Below are 8,827 nucleotides of genomic sequence, written 5' to 3'. Positions count from 1 at the left end.
ACAGCAATTAATATTCCAACGCAAAGCGCACACTTGGTCAGCGAGGGACGTGCCGCGCTCGGAGTGATGTTTTAAGAACAGATATCGTTCTAAGACAAGTGTAGAGCGTGTAGCGACTGTAGGACGCTTATACCACGCGAAACATTAAGAATATCATAAAAAGCGAGAAAGGAAACATGTTTACAGAATTATATGATTTTACATCTACGTCTACATCCATACTCCGCAAGCCACCTGACGGTGTGTGGCGGAGGGTACCCTGAGTACCTCTATCGGTTCTCCCTTCTGTTCCAGTCTCGTATTGTTCGTGGAAAGAAGGATTGTCTGTATGCTTCTGTGTGGGCTCTAATCTCTCTGATTTTATCCTCATGCTCTCTTCGCGAGATATACGTGGGGGGGAGCAATATACTGCTTGACTTCTCGGTGAAGGTATCTTCTCCAAGCTTCAACAAAAGCCCGTACCGAGCTACTGAGCGTCTCTCTTGCAGAGTCTTCCACTGGAGTTTATCTGTCATCTCCGTAACGTTTTCGCGATTACTAAATGATCCTGTAACGAAGCGCGCTGCTCTCCGTTGGATCTTCCCTATCTCTTCTATCAACCCTATCTGGTACGGATCCCACACCGGCGAGCATTATTCAAGCAGTGGGCGAACAAATGTACTGTAACCTACTTCCTTTGTTTTCGGACTGCATTTCCTTAGGATTCTTCCTATGAATCTCAGTTTCGTATCTGCTCTACCGACGATTAATTTTATATGGTCATTCCATTTTAAATCACTCCTAATGCCTACTCCCAGATAATTTATGGAATTAACTGCTTCCAGCTGCTGACCTGCTATATTGTAGCTAAATGATAAAGGATCTTTCTTCCTACGTGTTCGCAGCACATTACACTTGTCTACATTGAGAGTCAATTGTCATTCCCTGAACCATGTGTCAATTCGTTGCAAATCCTCCTGCATTTCAGTACAATTTTCCGTAGCTACAGCCTCAGTGAACTTCCGGTGTTATCCACAAGGCCATATATATATATATATATATATATACACATTGTGAATAGAAACGGTCCTACGACACTCCCCTGCGGCACACCTGAAATCACTCTTACTTCGGAAGACTTCTCTCCATTGACAATGACATGCTGCGTTCTGTTATCTAGGAACTCTTCAATCCAACCACACAGTTGGTCTGATAGTCTATATGCTCTTACTTTGTTCATTAAACGACTGTGGGGAGCTGTATCAAAGGCCTTGCGGAAGTCAAGAAACACGGCATCTACCTGGGAACCCGTGTCTGTGGCCATCTGAGTCTCTAGGACGAATGGCGCGAGCTGGGTTTCACACGATCGTCTTTTTCGAAACCCTTGCTGATTCCTGCAGAGTAGATTTCTAGTCTCCAGAAAAGTCATTATACCCGAACATAATACGTGTCCCAAAATTCTACAACTGACTGACGTTAGAGATATATGTCTATAGTTCTGCACATCTGCTCGATGTCCCTTCTTGAAAACGGGGATGACCTGTGCCCTTTTCCAATCCTTTGGAACGCTGCGCTCTTGTTGAGACTGCAATTACGCACGTGGGGTGCAATAAACAGTTACAGAGCTGGCTCTGAACTATACAGCAGCAGTGACTAATAATCTGTGCATTTTTCCTCATAGTTAATTCCCATCTGTGTGTCAAACAAATAATACTGCGTAATCGAACTTGTTTCATGGTCACTCCTTGACGTTACGACCGGTTTGGGGAGACGATAACGCAGGAGGCGACGCCGATGCATCCTTGGCGGACAGAAGTGCGGTTAAACATCAACCCGGGGGCGGTGCCTGCCTCCACGCCGACGTTACGTACGTTGCCGCCGGGCGTATCCATGATGACGCAGCATCGATTACGCGACGACGTGCCTACAACGTCCGACGAACATACAACGGCCGACGACGACGCCTTCCAGCTGGCGACACCGTCGACCAATGGCATCGTCGTATAACTGTCAAATTACGTATCTAATCGATCAGATGCAAACTTTGCAAATCAAGAATACAATACCCGATAAAATTTGAAACGTTAATAACAGATAGATGATGAAGGACAGTCTGTTTCGCTCTGCCCAGGTTTTCTGCGGTTTCCCTTAGGGCCCTCGTCCGAATGGAGAGCGATAAAAACTAAATGTCCGCAGCTTCAGTTCATAACAGACTAACCTTGGTAAAATAAAATATATTGTTTAAATATATGTACCAATGATATTGAAATTTTGTAACCTTGTTGACGATTTAAAGTGTACTGATGTGAACTCAAAGTATCGCAGAGTTACAGAAATCTAGTACTGAAATTATGTTAAATATTGTGGTGCGAAGAGAAAACTTTAGTGAAAGTGTTTCACGTGACGTAATGTGGAATGCCATGCTCGGACATTAGAGGGTACGACCATGGCATTCCAGGGGGCCTTATGACGCCCCATGGCCCAGATTATGAGACTATAAATTATTAAACATTTTTCCACGATATTAAGTAATTAGATTTGTCATATGTAAAAGAAGCTCTACTGAAAGTCAAGGAATAATGCGATTATAAAGAAAAACTATTATACCTAACATAAGTACCGGGCGATCAAAAAGTTAGTATAAATTTGAAAACTTAATAAACCACGGAATAATGTAGATGCAGAGGTAAAAATTGACACACATGCTTGGAATGACATGGGGTTTTATTAGAACAACAACAAAAAAAAGTATTGCTAGACACGTGAAAGATCTCTTGCGAGCGTCGTTTGCTGATGATCGTGTGATCAGCCGCCACTTTCGTCATGCTTGGCCTCCCAGGTCCCCAGACTTCAGTCCGAGCGAGTATTGGCTTTGGGGTTACCTGAAGTCGCAAGTGTATCGTGATCGACCGACATCTCTAGGGATGCTGAAAGACAACATCCGACGCCAATGCCACACCATAACTCCGGATATGCTTTACAGTGCTGTTCACAACATTATTCATCTACTAAAACTATTGTTGAGGAATGATGGAGGACATATTGAGCATTTCCTGTAAAGAACATCGTCTTTGCTTTGTCTTATTTTGTTATGCTAATTATTGCTGTTCTTATCAGATGACGCGCCATCTGTCGGACATTTTTGAACATTTGTATTTTTTTGGTTCTAATAAAACCCCATGTCATTCCAAGCATGTGTGTCAATTTGTACCTCTCTATCTACATTATTCTGTGATTTATTCAGTTTTCAAATTTATACTGACTTTTTCATCACCCGGTATTATTATTACCTTTGTTCTTTTTGGTATTGGCGTGAAACAAAAAGCGTCAGACTCTCTCTTGCTTTGTCTTGTCCTGATTGGACACCATTGTGCGCAATCTATATAAGAAGGTGTGTACATGTTTTATTATTTGAGCAGTGAGCTCCAATACATATCTAAAGAATTGCTGCTGTTAATTTTAACTGTAACCTGCACCACATATCCCGTTTGCTCATCCCATCATTTTTAAAAGCATTTCAGACGCCGCATCAGCAGCATACTGAGCATCGCTGGACGGCGACAATTGGCCGCCATTAAGTGGCACTTTCAAATCATCGTAATTATTATCTCGTTCTTTCCACAGGTGGTGCTGCAGATTGGTGATATTATTTCTTTCATTTATGATCTAGGGGGAACTGATATTTTCAAAGTACTCAACGATTTATTCAGACGATTTATGTTACCTGCAATATGACACAGACTTGGCCTGCACTAACACGAAATTAAATCACACGTATGTCCTTACATATTGAAAATGGTGAAATAGTTTTTTGTGAGTGTATATAGCGTATAATGATTGACTGTTTCTGAGTTCTGTCTTAATGGGAAACACATTACTGCTTAAGCTTACATAGTAACAATTTGAAATGTAAGCAGTGACTCAAAACGTTCTAGGTCACAGTCTCACTGAACATCATTGATCAGTGTGGCTCCATCTTGCCAAACGAACCTTTGATCTGGAAGCTCCAGGTATAAGTCTGCTCAGTGACTTCCAAGCTGCCCATTCCTCATCATAGCCAGAAGGCAGAGTTTCTGAAATTCTTTTCCAACTAGGGTGAAGGTGGGTCGTAGCCCTCCATAGTTGCAACCTGGTTTTTCGAGCTTGTTTCCACGGTACACAAAAAGATCCTCGCCGAAGATTCCGATGACTTATGATCGATGTAGTAAAAGCAATCGAGAATACCCTGGGAAACTCGAGAGTATGAGGCTAATCCATTCACACCAGAAATATCCACATCCGAGCCCTTTTCACGGCCACATTTAACAATATTGCCGTTAATATTTGTGTGAAAAGTGCCAATGTCAGTGTCACAATTTTTAAGTTGACTCTTGTATAAGAAAGGGTCCCATGGCGCTTATTTGGCCGTGAAGAACGCAGAAACGCCTATATCTCGTGCTGTTTTGTCTGGTTATTTCCTAAATGTAGCGGTTTGCACACACGATATCGCACAACTTGATTTACAGCCTACTGAACGTTCCTTCTTCCTCTGTTCATTTAGTGTTTCCTAGACAGGCTGCATATACTCGAAGGTAAGGCTGATGCATTCGAGAATCAAGACTGCTGCGGTGAGTGGGTTCGCTGCCGGCTTAGATGGCATGTCCTTATCTTAGCTTTCTCAGCATGAACGGCGCTGATATCGACTGACTGCGACGCGCAGCTCAGGTAACCGGTAACGCTGGCGGGAGGCTGCACAGTGCACTGCAGTGACGGGACATCTCGCAGGGAATACCATGTCCCGCATAGGGGATGGCTTTACCCAGCTACAGTTCCTCAACTACTCCTCCTACATACGCGCGATTCCCCCTGTGAATGTTATAAACGATCGTTACATGGAAGTCCAATTTTAGGATGAGTAAACTTCATGCGTCCCTTTAAGGGAAGAGGTAACTCAATGTCACAGAGCCCCCCCCCCCCTCCCCCCGTCCCTCGTTACCTTTATACATAGAAATCTGAAATCTGGGAATTGGCAGCATCCAGAAAGCACTAGTAAGTGAAAGAACAATTTAAGTCATTTGAAACCTAGCGTTACTGATCACATGGTCAATCTTGAACATATTCACAGTTCCAATATAACAAATTTTCTTGAGACCGAAAAAGGTGTGTTCACAGATCAGCGCCCTTTTAAAGAGCATCGCTCGTGCGAAATTCAGCTTGCCCTTTTCCCATATGATGTCATCCGAACTGTGGATGAAGGGCAAACAGGCAGATTCTATGAAACTTCCTGGCAGATTAAAACTGTGTGCCCGACCGAGACTCGAACTCGGGACCTTTGCCTTTCGCGGGCAAAGGTCCCGAGTTCGAGTCTCGGTCGGTCACACCGTTTTAATCTGCCAGGAAGTTTCATATCAGCGCACACTCCGCTGCAGAGTGAAAATCTCATTCTGGAAACATCCCCCAGGCCGTGGCTAAGCCATGTCTCCGCAGTATCCTTTCTTTCAGGAGTGCTAGTTCTGCAAGGTTCGCAGGAGAGCTTCTGTAAAGTTTGGAAGGTAGGAGACGAGGTACTGGCAGAAGTAAAGCTGTGAGTACCGGGCGTGAGTCGTGCTTCGGTAGCTCAGTTGGTAGAGCACTTGCCCGCGAAAGGCAAAGGTCCCGAGTTCGAGTCTCGGTCGGGCACACAGTTTTAATCTGCCAGGTTCATATCAGCGCACACTCCGCTACAGAGTGAAAATATCATTCTGGAGGGAGATTCTATATTTATAGTTTTCCGAAAAGCGGGCTATTAAAGGATGTACATCCATATGGATAAGGTTCCCAGATATGTAGATGGCACGAAGACTTCTTAACCCCAGGGAAGTATGATAGCACCGCTGTTATCTTCTGTATACATAACTGATCTGAAGGAGGGGATGAGCAGCAATCTGAGGCTGTTTGCCGATGGTGCTGTGGTGTAAGGGGAGGTCTCGTAGTCGAGTGACCGTAGAAGGATTCAAGACGACTCAGGCAAAGTTTCTAGCTGGCGCGACATATGGCAGCTAGGTGTAAATGTTGAAAAACTGAAGTTAATGTAGATGAGTAGGAAAAACACTCCGGCGTCGACAGAGTCGGGTCGATTACGTATTTAGGCGTAACGTTGCAAAACAATGTGAAATGTGAGGATTGCAGTGGAGAAGGCGAATGGTCGACTTCGACTTATTGTGAGAGTTTTAGAAAAGTGTGGTTCATCTGTAAGGGACACCGCGTGTAACGCGTGCCCGGGAAGTAAGAGCGAATTTGAATTTTGCGCTGTCATGCGACGGTTGGCAGCCGTGGTTCTTTGATGTTTGTTATCTGAGATCCTTCCTATTTGTAGGTTAATAGCTGTTGTGTTGTCAGCATTATTGTTTAATGTTTATTTCCTTCATGGAGCAGATGACAACTGAGCAACGTATCCAAGTGATAAAAAGTTATTTCAAAAACAGTGAAACTCCGACGGAAACTGGCTGTGAGTTGCGTGTGACACTCCAACCCAATCACCAGTTCGGAAATTGATCCGAAAGTTTGAGACCACGAGTTCAGTTTCAAACGTTGAGAAAACAAGACGACCGCGCTATGTTCGAACACAAGAAAACTTCTTGTCGTGCGTGACAATGTGACCGTAAGTCCCAGAAAATCGGTTCGCCGACGAGCTCAGCAACTGAATTTATACCAAGTTCACTGCTTGAAATCCTATGAAAAGATGTGAAAATGCACGCAACTTACACAAGAGTTGAAGCCTGCAGATCATGGAAAGAGACATCGATTTGCTCAATGGGTCTGGGATCGACAAGCGGAGAACGAGAAGTTCACAAAAAGAGTAATTTTCTCAGATGAGGCGCACTTCCACCTCAGATGGTACGTCAATAAGCAGAACTGCAGAATGTGGGGTAACGAAAATCCGCGAGTGACTGTGGAAGATGAGGTAGGTTCTGGGCAGGAGTGATCGGTCCGTGCTTTTTAGAAAATTATGAGGGAGCTGCCGCGGCGACCATTACGGAAACATGCTTTCTGATTGATTTTTCTCTCTTATTGATGAAAATGACGATTTTTGGTTTCAAAAAGATGATGCGAAATGTCGCGCATCCCTTGAAACTATTGCTCAGCTGAATGAAAAGTTTTCTCAAAAAATTATCTCTTTGCGTGGGAAATAGGGATGGACTGCCAGATAGTGCCCCGTGACATTCTTTCGTGGGCATTTGTGAAATCAACAGTGTACGTGAACAAACCACAAACAGCATACCAACTGGAGGATGAAATTAAAAGGGTTATTAACGGACATCGCACCTATGTTTGTGAACGCATCATCGAGAACTTCGATGAACGCATTTCTGGTTGCCGCGTGGCCTCGATTGATCATATGGAGAAAATGATTTTTCATGCGTAAATGATAGAAGTTACTTAATGTGTTTGTAAAAAAAAAGCACATTTTCAATAAATTTTGTATCTTCTATAGCATTTTAAGATTCGTCCCTATTTCCTGGATAGCCTGTAGTTCACTAGTGAGACCCATTCTTGAGTACTCCTCTAGTGTTTGGGATCCGCACCCGTTCGGATTAAGGAAAGACATTGAAACAGTTCAGAGGCGGGTTGTTATATTTGTTACCGGTACGTTCGATCAACACTCAAGTATTACGAAGATGCTTCGTGAACGAAAATGGGGAACTCTAGAAGGAAGGCGACGTTCTTTTCGAGGAACGCTATCGAGAAAATTTATAGAGGACAGGCATTTGAAGCTTACTGTAGAATAATCCTACTGGTATCAACATACATATGGCAACCTAGCTAACAGAGCAGTTCAGTCGTGGAAAACAGTAAGCTACAGCAGAATACTGTACCTACACGTGCAACAAAAGAAACTAATAGAGGAGTTTAGAAACAAAATACAGATTTAGTGGCATCGAACTACGGTGGAAACACAGTATTGTGGTTTTCTGAGATCCGCTAACGTTTAACTACCAAGCTACCGTTATCACCGTATTTTGCAGTCATGTTGACAGCCCATGGAAAACTGAAAGACTATTATATTCGGTTCAAAATAAGTGAAGACGCACTGTAAACATGTACTGAAGGCGCCAGAATGAGATTCTCACTCTGCGGCGGAGTGTGCGCTGAATGAAACTTCCTGGCAGATTACAACTGTGTGCCGGACCGAGACTCGAACTCGGGACCTTTGCCTTTCGCGGGGAAGTCCTCTGCCAACTGAGCTACCTAAGCTCGACTCACACCCCGTCCGCACAGCTTTACTTCTGCCAGTACCTCGTCTCCTATCTTCCAAACCTTACAGAAGCTCTCCTTTCATGTATTGGAGAAGATTAAGTTACTGGCCTTCCACTTTCAGACGCGGTAGTCAAACTACAGCAGTGAGGGACACCTCAGGGAACAAATAATGGAAAAAGGAGGTCGATGGCCCATAAATAAATGTGACTTAGTTCGTAAAAAAATGGTTCAAATGGCTCTGAGAACTATGGGACTTAACTTCTGAGGTCATCAGTCCCCTAGTACTTAGAACTACTTAAACCCAACTAACCCAAGGACATCATACACATCCATGCCCGAGGCAGGATTCGAACCGGTGACCATAGCGGTCGCGCGGTTACAGACTGTAGCGCCTAGAACCGCTCGGCCAATCCGGCCGGCCTTAGTTCGTAAATTGACAACAGGTGTATGCAACTTTACTAATTCGATAATATTCTCAATCGTAGAATAATAATTTGGTGTTACCTGCAGCTCCATATAAACTCTGAAAAACTTGGTTGTGTGCTAGAGAAGCTGGAAATGTGTTATAATTTTTGGTCTAAATTATTTAACCTCCAGATGTGTAATATTAGCTTGTAATAATAAATGTTAA

Source organism: Schistocerca americana, chromosome 4 (assembly GCF_021461395.2).
Source record: "Schistocerca americana isolate TAMUIC-IGC-003095 chromosome 4, iqSchAmer2.1, whole genome shotgun sequence".
NCBI classification, from domain to species: Eukaryota; Metazoa; Arthropoda; class Insecta; order Orthoptera; family Acrididae; genus Schistocerca; species Schistocerca americana.
Note: the sequence above shows the minus strand (reverse complement) of the source record.